Consider the following 12178-nt stretch of genomic DNA (forward strand, 5'->3'; position numbering starts at 1 on the left):
ATGGCATATTTATGGGCCAAGTGGGCATGGGTTTGAACTGGGAATGCACATATGGGTCTTGCATAGAATTTTTATAGGCCAAGTGGGCATGGGTTTGAACTGGGAACACAAATATGGGTCCTGCATGACATATTTATGGGCCAAGTGGGCATGGGTTTGATCTGGGAATGCATATATGGGTCCTGCATGGCATATTTATGGGCCAAGTGGGCATAGGTTTGATCTGGGAACACATATATGGGTCTTGAATGGCATGTTTATAAGCTAAGTTTGGTTTGAACTGCAATTTTACTAATTTACTAATTTACTAATTTTACAGAAAATAACTAACTTTTTTACAGTAGTTTTCTGTGATTTCAAATTACATTCATAACTTAGTAATATTACTAATAGTGGTGGGCCGTTATTGGCGTTAACGTGCTGCGTTAACGTGAGACTCTTATCAGGCGATAAAAAGAATATCGCCGTTAATCTATTCTCAAAGTTGGGTTGGGAACTGGGTCTAAACTACGCAAGATATGATGACTTTCACCTTGATATTTTAGTGTGGATGACGTATACCTAGCCACTGTAGGAGGTGAGAACGAGTCTTCAACCTGTGTGTATGCCTACTATGAGTGTGAAATGACCACATCAAACGAGACGTGCAAACATGGATGCACCTATGAAGCCGCCGGGTTTGCTTCAGGGCAGGTGCGTTGCTAGACCCTGCACGTGCCCCAGTAAAATCTCAAGTTTGAGTTATAATTTACTTTGATAATCCCAAAATAAAGACATTAAACTATATGCAACAACTGAATTGACGCTTCTAAAAGCAACGCAGTTTAATCGAAGACTATGCACACAGATATCCATGCCTGCACGCGTCTGTGTATTTAAGGGGAACGCGCACGTCGTGCAGCCACAATATCTGTAAATTAACAACTTAACTATTATTTTAAGTATTATTCCATTAATGACAAATTACAGGAATTCTTTTTTTTTTGCAGTATTTTTTCTGTTTTCTTAAATTACTTACACATTGACATAAAATTACAAAAACAATCTGTAATTAAATAATGTAGCTCATTAAGGTTTATGTCTATACTAACAATTTAATGTTCTTTTTGTACACTGTGTTCCAAATTATTATGCAAATTGGATATAAGTGTCATAAACATAAAAAAAAAATTGTTTTTCAATTAAACTCATGGATGGTATTGTGTCTCATGGCTCTTTGGGTCACTGAAATGAATCTCAGACACCTGTGATAAATAGTTTGCCAAATGAGCCAATTAAAGGAAAATTACTTAAGAAGGATGTTCCACATTATTAAGCAGGCCACAGGTTTCAAGCAACATGGGGAAAGAAAAAAGATCTCTCTGCTGCCGAAAAGTGTCAAATAGTACAATGCCTTGGACAAGGTATGAAAACATTAGATATTTCACAAAAACTTAAGTGTGATCATTGTGCTGTGCAGATTTGTGGCTGATTCAGAGCACAGACTGGTTTGTTCAGGAAAAGGCAGAATGAGGACGGTTTCTGCCAGACAAATTCATCAGATTAAGAGAGCAGCTGCTAAAATGCCATTACAAAGTAGAAAACAGGTATTTGAAGCTGCTGGTGCCTCTTGAGTCCCGCGAACATCAAGGTGTAGGATCCTCCAGAGGCTTGCAGTTGAGCATAAACCTACTATTCGGCCACTCCTAACTAATGCTCACAAGCAGAAATGGTTGCAGTGGGCCCAGACATACATGAAGACTAATTTTCAAACAGTCTTATTTACTGATGAGTGTCGTGCATCTTTGGATGGTCCAGATGGATGGAGTAGTGGATGGAACATGTCCCAACAAGGCTGCGACGTTAGAGGTGGCGTTTTGGGCCGGAATCATAGGGAGAGAGCTGGTAGGTTCCTTTAGGGTCCCTGAAGGTGTGAAAATGACCTCGGCAAAGTATGAAAATGAGAAACTCATTGTGTGGCCCCCATCCTCCCCTGACCTCAACCAGATTGAGAACCTTTGGAGCATCCCCAAGCAAAAGATCTATTAGGTTGAGAAGCAGTTCACATCAAAACAGCAGCTCTGGGAGGCAATTCTGACATCCTGCAAACATATTCAATCAGAAACTCTCCAAAAACTCACAATTTCAATGGATGCAAGAATTGTGATAGTGATATCAAAGAAGGGGTCCTATGTTAAGATGTAACTTGCCCTGTTAGGATGTTTTTGATTGAAATAGCTTTTGATTTCAGTAAATATGACCACCTAATGCTGCAAATTCAGAAAATGACCATTTTCAGTTCTTTACAACCTATAAAATGTTTTAACTCTGTTGTGAATAATAATTTGGAACAGTGCATTTTCAGTTTTTTATTTTTGAAATAAGTACTGTTATCATTAGGAGGTTTTTTCAATAAAATTCAAATTATGCCCTATGGTTGATGACTTAAATTATACTGACTGTCATTTGCATTGACTAATTATGAAAATCGGAGAAAGTTATCATTTGCATAATAATTTGGAACACGGTGTAATTTGTAATTTGAAAGTAAATCTTATTAGTTTTTATTTAGATGTATTTTACATTAAAACTCTGTAATTCTAAAAAAGTAGAATATGTATAAAATAGAAAATCAGTCTTAAAATCCACAAATCATGTAACCATGCAATAAAAATGCATTTTTTTTTTTTTTTTTATAAAGAAATAATTAACCAATAAAGAATGAGTGTATAATTTATTTGCATTAGTCGTGTCAAAAAGCAATACCACAGTAGTCCAAATGACAATACGTTTGCAGTCCTCTCTGGTGGAATATACAGTAGGATGATAATTTAGTGTGGGAAGCAGTGCATAATTCAAGTTGTTAAATGTTGAAAAAGCTATAGCGAATTCACTATAGCTCAGTTGACGCGCTTTCTTATTTAAATGACGCATTACCGGCTGAAAGTGAAACACGGCAAATTGCAATCTATGACGGTACTGGCGACAGCCAATGAGCGTTTGATTATCGCTGCCTTTGATTATTCTGGCCAATGACTAGTAGGGAGCCGTTTCCCGGTTAAATTTGAATATGCTGATCGGCTTCTGTTGCAGTCTGTTTCGGTCGTTCCTCTAGCAACGACTTTCACGTGGATTATTTTACGTCTGACTGTTTAATTCATATTTTGAGCGAGTTTTGGTTGTGGGATGAAGATTGAGAACAAACAAACGCGAATATGGACTTTTACCAGCAGCTAAAGATCATGCAAACTGCAAAAGGTAGGTACCTTTTACTATTATATAAAGTTCTATAGACTGTTACGCTAGTTACATTAAGGTACTGAAGTGATATACTAATCGCGATTACATATTTTAGTATCCTACCAGTGTGTGTTACAGTGTTTTGTTAGTATTAACTAATACTGTTAGCTGCGGCTAGGCGGTAACATTATATTTATGTCTTGCCGAACATATGTAGTGAAAGAAATCTGCAGCTCACTTGAATAGTCAAATACAGACAGTTTACTTAAGATGTAATTGACCTAAATACAGTCACTAATGTTTTGATTCAAGATTAACAAACCAGGTTAGGTGTCAATTACTGGATCTGTGCATTTTCTTCTTAAAGTTACAGTATAATTAAGCTTAACGTTACCAGTCGGTCTTAATTATAATCAAACAACAAAATACTAAAGAGAAAATCATTAAATGTACTTAACTTGCCTTTGTATTAGTCCTATTGTTTGTAACTACTTTGATCGTATGTTGAATGCAATACAATTTTATAAATAACTATACTGTGATGTATTACTATTGTGAAATAATATGGTCATATCGTGCACCCATGCTAGTTTTAAGATCAAACTCACAAAATGTGACAGAACTTCAAAATGAGTAACCTAAGAACACTGTTATGTGAACTCATCTGACAGAGAGAGGACCTGAAAGCATGATCATTGGACTCCATGGAGAAGAATACTAGATGTAAACCAGGATTTTGGATCAGCTGTGCAGATTTGGTATGGAGCCGGTGAGTACATTTTCGCAAGCCCATGTCTGTCAGTAAGTAGATAATGTCTTATCAAACAAATTAATTTTAATTTAATTGATTGCTTGTGTGTGTGTTTCCCCTTATGATCCAGAAGTTTTGGGAATGAAAATCTTCTACTACATGATCTTCAGAGGAAGTAAGTATTCATTTTACATTAAGACACACTAACATTAATTTATTTTTAAAGGAAAGTTCGTAGTATTTTTCTTCAGTTTTTTGTTTTAAATTTGTTTTTGTTTTGTTTTTTACCCCCAGCTGATTCAGCTGATTCCTGGCCATTTGGAGGAGGACTGCTCTTTATCTGGTGTGTCTGTCACTTCTGGTGCAGAGTCATGGACCTTTTGTTGTATGTTTTGGTTTTACTTATTCTCACACTACATTAATTATCAGAGCTACAGTGGTGCCCAAAATTATTAGAACACTAGTATTTAAACTACCTTAACTAATGGTTTAAACTTATTTATTTCATTTGCTATAGTGTGTCAGTATGAAATATCAGTTTACATTTCCAAGCGTTCTTTTTGCCATTAATTATAATAATCAGTGACACAATAAGTATGAAAACAAACAGCGCTTCACACAGAGGTCTAATCTCATCATTTAAATCCAGAAGAACTGTGGCAACATCTCCAAGATGCTTAAAGAAACCTACCAGCAAAGCAGTACTGTTAAAAGTTTTAAGCACTTGTGTACAAATTCTGTATACATAAATGTTTTCTTTATCAATTAACTTCTTTTAACTAAATTAAATCAACATTTGGTGTGACCATCATCTTGTGTTTAAAGCAGCTTTTGCACTTGGTGCACTTGCGGAAAGTTTTTCAGGTTTGCAGGTGGGTCTCTTGAAGCATCTTGGAGACGTTGCCACAGTTCTTCTAGATTTAATCTGTCTCAGTTCAGTTTCTTCATGCCATTCTGTGCAGAATGGATGATGATAAGATCAGATCTCTGTTTGGAGCACTGGCTGTTGTCAAACAAAAATCTTACTGGATTATTACATTTAATGTCAAAATTAATGTTTAGAAATATAAAATAAATTACCCATTGAAACACTACAGCAAAAGACAGACATGACTGAATTAAAATCATTTTTAGCTGGTAAAAATACTAGTGTTCTAATAATTTTGGACACCACTGTATGGAGCCCATGGGAGTCAGTAGAATACTGTGGATTAAAATAAAATGATGTGGATGAAATAGAAATGCATTTTCAGTTAAATTTCACCTCGGAGCTCTGAATAACTGGTAATGAAAAATTCAATAATCTAAATTTACATCTGAAACTAATAAAATTGTTAATCTTGACAATTTTGTAGATGTATTGGTTTTGTATTTATTCAGTTTTAAAGGACTAGTTCAATTCTGGCACAAATATTTCCTGCTGATAATTTACTCACCCATGTGTCATTCAAGATGCTTGTGTCCGTCTCTTTTTCTGTCAAAAAGGTTTTTGAGGAAAACATTCCAGGATTTTTCTCCATATTTAAATGGGAGCCAAGGGGTTGAAGGTCCAAATTTAATTGTCAATGCAGCTTCAAAGGGCTCTACATCATCCCACCCAAGGAATAAGGGTCACTGGGAACTTGTAAAGCCCTTTGAAAGCTGTATTGAAATTTTGAAACCTTTATCCTTGACCTTAATCCCACTGAAGTCCACTATATGGAGAAAAATCCTGAAATCTACTCCTCAAAAACTTGACTTTCTTTTCGACTTAAAGGTGCAATGTGTAATATTTAAGATTATCTCTAGACAGAAATGCAATATAATATAGATAACTATGTTTTCAGGGGTGTATAAAGACCTTACGTAATGAGCCATTATGTTTTTATTAACTTAGAATTATCAGTTTATATCTACATACACCGTGGGTCCCCTCACATGAAAGCCGACATTATGTTTCTACAGTAGCCCTGAACGGACAAACTGCTCTACAGATCGCGTTTCATCACTGTTGTTCAAGCGAAAAAACACTGACACAATGATGAACAAGTAACAGTAATATTCACAATAACATCGTTTTATTGAATTATCAAGTAAATCTAATTCCCTAATTTATAAAAGAAACTTCATTATTCTTTGCTGTCTAAAACGATGACAGATTAATCCCGTGTTGGCTGCCGTAGCTTCTGTGAAGGGAGGGGTGAGCGGTGGACTAAAACGTTGGTTGCAATTCATAGCCTTACTGCTAGATGCCGCAAAAAATCTACACACTGCACCTTTAAAGAAAGAAAGATATGAACATCTTGGATTACATGGGGGTGAGTGAATTATCAGGAAAGTTTTAAGGTAAACATATATTTAATTAAACGTTTTAATGAAACTGTCCCATGTTCTTTTAATTTAATTGTGCTGTATATTTCTTAAAAAATAGCTGAAATGTAAAATGTAAATTTTATATGGCATTTGCACAGACTTTGTATTGCAGACTGTGTTTTGTCTTTTAAATAAAAATGTTAATTGTCCACCTTGAGCATGCTTTGACACTTTATTGAAGGTTTTTTTATTGTAATTATTTGTGGGGGGGGGGGGGGGGGGGGGTTGCTGCCGGGTGTGTGACTAGGGCGCGGATTCCGGCACATCCCGGGGGGGCGTCTGGGGCGGCCTGGACCTCCTGGGCGTTGGCTGGCCCCCATGTGGATCCCGGGTGCAAACCCACTTTAAACCCCTTTGGGCAGGTGGGGCCCAAATGGGTCTGTCATGAATTGCCCGATTAAGACCCACATAAGACCCTTACAGATCCCACTTAAAACCCACCTGGGCATCCACGGCGTGCCCCCATGTGGATCCCAGGTGCAAGCCCACTTTATAACCCCTACAGACTGGTGGGCCCCAAATGGGTCTGACATGTATTGCCCGGTTAAGACCCACATAAGACCCTTACAGATCCCACTTAAAACCCATCTGGGCATCCACGGCTAGCCCCCATGTGGATTCCGGGTGCAAGCCCACTTTAAACCCCTACAGACTGGTGGGCCCCAAATGGGTCTGACATGTATTGCCCGGTTAAGACCCACATAAGACCCTTACAGATCCACTTAAAACCCACCTGGGCATCCACGGCTGGCCCCCATGTGGATCCCGGGTGCAAGCCCACTTTAAACCCCTACAGACTGGTGGGCCCCAAAGGGGTCTGACATGTATTGCCCGGTTAAGACCCACACAAGACCCTTACAAATCCCACTTAAAACCCATCTGGGCATCCACGGCTGGCCCCCATGTGGATTCCGGGTGCAAGCCCACTTTAAACCCCTACAGACTGGTGGGCCCCAAATGGGTCTGACATGTATTGCCCGGTTAAGACCCACATAAGACCCTTACAGATACCACTTAAAACCCATCTGGGCATCCACGGCTGGCCCCCATGTGGATCCCGGGTGCAATCCCACTCTTTGTGCAGGTGGGGCCCAAATGGGTTTGGCATGAATTGCCCAATTAAGACCCATGTAGTACCCTTACAGGTCCCACTTAGTAAGTCTGGGCTTCCACAACTGGCCCCAATGTAAATCCCGGGTGCAAGCCCATAATGGGGCCCACATTTGCCGCCCATGAAGCCCTCATCTGGGCCCCACATGTCATTGCTGGCTGGGTAGGGGTACCGCCCGTTACTTTTGGGGCCCCCCTCGACGAACAGATGTCGGTCGCAGCATCGGGGGGAGAGCCAGACCTCTCTGAGGAGGAGGACGGCACACTGTCGTCCACTGGGCGATCAGCGGTGCCCGATACTGACCCGGAGATGATGGCTATGCTTGCCCGGGCCGCCGAGAGGGTAGGGCTTGAATGGAATCCTCCATCACGTCCCGACCCCTCCCGGCTGGACGACTGGTATCTCGGGGTGGCCCGCGCTGGTTCTCAGCGCCCCACCCCAGTGCCATTCTTCCCGGAGGTGCATGAAGAACTCACCCGAACGTGGACGGCACCTTTCACTGCCCGAAACCGCTCGAGTGGGACTTCCTCCCTAACCACCCTCGATGGCGGTCCAGCGCGGGGATACACGGCAGTCCCGCCGCTTCCACCTGGCGGGGCAACAATCCGTCGCTCCCGTCCCGGGCCTGTAGGCACTCGTCGGCTCTGATCGGCAGTGCCTATGCGGCCTGCGGCTCCGCTGGTTTCGCCCTTCACGCTATGGCGTTGCTACAGGTGCATCAGGCCCAGGCACTGAAAGACCTGTACGAGGGTGGTCACGACCCAGAAGTTCTTCATGAACTTCGTATCGCCACGGACCTCACGCTACGTGCGACGAAGGTGACCGCGCGGTCTCTGGTTCGTGCCATGTCCACCATGGTGGTCCAGGAACGCCATCTCTGGCTGTGTCTGGCGGATATGAGGGACTGCGATAAAACCAGATTCCTCGACGCTCCGGTGTCCCAGACCGGCCTCTTCGGCGACGCTGTGGAGAACTTTGCCCAGCAGTTTTCCGCGGCCAAGAAGCAGACTGAGGCCATCAGTCACATCCTGCCCCGGCGTACAGCTGCTGCCTCCACCCGTCCGCCGGCGGCACCCCAGTCTGCTCGTCGCCGAGGGCGGCCCCCGGCTTCCGCCTCCGCTCCACAGCAGCCACCGCAGCAGCCTTCACAACGGCGCCGTGGAGCCGGTCGCCGGGCAGCCGCCCAGCCCGTCCAGGCCCCCACAAAGACCAGTGGGAAGCGCAAGAGCAAGAGACCCTGAGACGGGCGACCCAGAGATGGAGGATGCTGCTCTTCGGGAGATGGTGACCGCACCACTCCCTCCCCCGGAGGAGGGCCGAGCGGAGAATCTTTTGTTTGTTTTTTCCCCGCCACCGACCGTCAGGTACCCAAATACTCGACAAAAGAGCAAATTTCTCTATCTCTGGGTCCCCAAGCGGGACTGCGGGGAGTGCGCAGGCCACCCCTGCGCCTCACCCGTCCTCCCCCCTCGCCAGCGAGCGACGATGGGCGGTTCGAGAGCACGGCAAGACGGACTACTCACGCACCATCGGCTCATGCGCAGGTAAGCGTCTCACACACTCAACATACAGACGCTCTGACCCCGCCCCGGTCCGGCAACGAGACTGTGAGGCAGGGTCCCTGCCCCCCTCTTCGCTGTACCCCCGCGGGTACGACGGTGGTCCCCCTTGTGCCGCTTGTTCATTTCCTGGGAGCCTGGAAAGAGCTTCCCAGCCCATCTTGCTGGCTCCTGCGGACCATCACTGTCGGCTATGCGATTCAGTTCGCCCGGCGCCCTCCCAAGTTCAGAGGTATCCACTTCACCTCTGTCAGGGCCGCAGATGCTCCCATCTTGCGTGCAGAGATCGCTTCCTTGCTGGCGAAGGAAGCGATACAGCCGGTCCCTCCAGCCGATATGAGGACAGGCTTTTACAGCCCGTACTTCATAGTACCCAAGAAAAGCGGTGGGCTTCGACCGATCTTGGATCTACGTGTCTTGAACCGGGCCCTTCACAGGCTACCGTTCAAAATGCTCACTCAGAAACACATTTTCAAATGTGTCCGTCCCCAAGATTGGTTTGCAGCGATCGACCTGAAGGACGCGTACTTCCATGTCTCAATCCTTCCGCGCCACAGACCCTTTCTGCGGTTCGCGTTCGAAGGCAGGGCATATCAGTACACGGTCCTGCCCTTCGGGCTGTCCCTCTCCCCCCGTGTCTTCACGAAGGTCGCGGAGGCGGCCCTCGTTCCCCTCAGAGAACAGGGCATTCGCATTCTCAACTACCTCGACGACTGGCTCATCCTAGCACAGTCTCGAGTTCAGTTATGCGAACACAGGGACCTGGTGCTCGCACACCTCAGCCAGTTGGGTCTTCGGGTCAACTGGGAAAAGAGCAAACTCTCTCCAACACAGAGAATCTCTTTTCTCGGTATGGAACTGGACTCGGTCAGCCAGACAGCACGCCTCACGCAGGAACGTGCTCAGTCAGTGTTGAACTGCCTAGACACGTTCAAGAGCAGGACAGCGGTCCCACTGAAACAATTTCAGAGGCTCCTGGGGCATATGGCAGCGGCAGCGGCGGTTACACCGCTAGGGCTGCTCCATATGAGACCGCTTCAACACTGGCTTCATGGCCGAGTCCCGAGGAGAGCGTGGCTTCGCGGCTCTCACCGGGTTCAAATAACACCGGCTTGCCGCCAGACCTTCACCCCGTGGTCAGACCTCTCATTTCTACGGGCAGGAGTACCCATGGAACAGGTCTCCAGGCATGCTGTGCTACACACAGATGCCTCCGCCACCGGGTGGGGAGCCACGTACGACGGACAGGCAGTTTCAGGGGTTTGGACGGGCCCCCAGCTGACTTGGCACATCAACTGCCTCGAGTTGCTTGCAGTACGTCTCGCCCTGCTCCGCCTCAAGGGGCACCTACGTGGCAAACACGTGCTGGTCCGTACAGACAATATTGCGACCGTTGCGTACATCAACCGGCAAGGCGGTCTACGCTCCCGTCGCATGTCGCAACTCGCCCGTCATCTCCTCTTGTGGAGTCAGAAGCATCTGAGGTCGCTTCGTGCCATTCACATTCCCGGGTTGCTCAACCGTGCGGCCGACGAGCTCTCACGAGCTGCGCTTCCCGGAGAGTGGAGACTCCACCCCCAGTCGGTTCAGCTGATCTGGAGACGCTTCGGCGAGGCTCAAGTAGATCTGTTCGCCTCCCCGGAGACAGCCCACTGCCAGCTCTTTTTCTCCCTGACCGAGGGCACACTCGGCACGGACGCACTGGCATGCAGCTGGCTGCGGGGCCTCCGCAAATATGCGTTTCCCCCAGTGAGCCTTCTCGCACAGACATTGTGCAAGATCAGGGAGGACGAGGAGCAGGTCCTTCTGGTAGCCCCTTACTGGCCCACTCGGACCTGGTTCCCCGAACTCATGCTCCTCGCGACAGCCCCTCCCTGGCAAATCCCTCTGAGGAAGGATCTTCTGACTCAGAGACGGGGCACCTTATGGCACCCGCGTCCAGACCTCTGGAAATTACATGTCTGGTCCCTGGACGGGACGCGGAGGTTCTAAGTGACCTACCCCAAGGGGTAGTTGACACTATTACTTCGGCGCGAGCGCAGTCTACTAGACATGCCTACGCCCTTAAATGGAACCTGTTCGTTGATTGGTGTTCCTCCCGGGGAGAGGACCCCCGAAGATGCCCGATCAGAGCCGTGCTCTCCTTTTTGCAGCAAGGGTTGGAGCGTAGGCTGTCCCCCTCAACCCTTAAAGTCTATGTGGCTGCTATAGCTGCCAACCACGACCTCGTAGAAGGAAGGTCGGTAGGGAAGCACGACCTGGTCACCAGGTTTCTTAGGGGAGCCAGGAGGTTGAATCCCACTAGGCCCCCTTCCGTGCCCTCTTGGGACCTGTCGCTAGTGCTCACAGCACTGCAGCAGGCTCCCTTTGAGCCTTTGCAGTCAGTTGAGCTGAAGTTTCTCTCAATGAAAACTCTGCTCCTGCTTGCATTGGCTTCCATCAAGAGGGTAGGAGACCTGCATGCATTTTCGGTCAACGATTCGTGCCTAGAGTTTGGCCCGGCGGATTCCCAGGTAACACTGAGGCCCCGGGCTGGTTATGTGCCCAAGGTTCCCACGACTCCCTTCCGGGACCAAGTGGTGAGCCTGCAAGCGCTGCCCTCGGAGGAGGCAGACCCAGCCCTGGCTTTGCTTTGTCCCGTCCGAGCACTGAGATGCTACGTTGACCGGACACAAAGCTTCAGGACCTCAGACCAGCTCTTTGTGTGTCATGGAGGCAGGCAGAAGGGGAATGCCGTCTCCAAGCAGAGGATGGCCCACTGGATAGTGGATGCCATTACCCTGGCTTATCAGGTTCAGGGTGTGCCCTGCCCCCTCAGGCTGAGAGCACACTCGACTAGGAGTGTTGCATCCTCCTGGGCATTGGCTCGCGGCGCCTCGCTAAATGACATTTGTAGAGCGGCGGGCTGGGCGACCCCTAACACGTTCACTAGGTTCTATAGCCTTCGTGTAGACACAGTCTCCTCCTGTGTTCTCACCTCAAACGGGTAGGCACAGAGAGGCCTCGGGTCGGCTTGCTATACTGCTCCAGAGTAACCTAAGAGTAGCTCTGTTGAGCTCCTCCGCTGAGCTTGACAGCTGACGTAGCGGAACGTCAGGCGTCAGGCCCTCACTCGATGAATCCTTCAGAAGCGGTAGAGGGCTAGGCTCTACGTAGAGACTTAATTGCATCTCTTACAAAGTCCAC

At 46.7% G+C, this 12178-nt stretch overlaps 1 long non-coding RNA gene across 1 annotated transcript; it reads left to right on the forward strand.

The window, feature by feature from the left end:
* Positions 1-3106: 3106 nt before the first annotated feature.
* Positions 3107-4621, forward strand: LOC141346412 (uncharacterized). Its single transcript, XR_012357209.1, has 4 exons — positions 3107-3237; positions 3891-3988; positions 4104-4145; positions 4265-4621. It is a non-coding gene; the product is annotated as an uncharacterized lncRNA (long non-coding RNA).
* The last annotated feature ends 7557 nt before the right edge of the window (positions 4622-12178 follow it).

The sequence above is a fragment of the Garra rufa genome, chromosome 12 (assembly GCF_049309525.1).
Source record: "Garra rufa chromosome 12, GarRuf1.0, whole genome shotgun sequence".
In the NCBI taxonomy this organism is placed as follows: domain Eukaryota; kingdom Metazoa; phylum Chordata; class Actinopteri; order Cypriniformes; family Cyprinidae; genus Garra; species Garra rufa.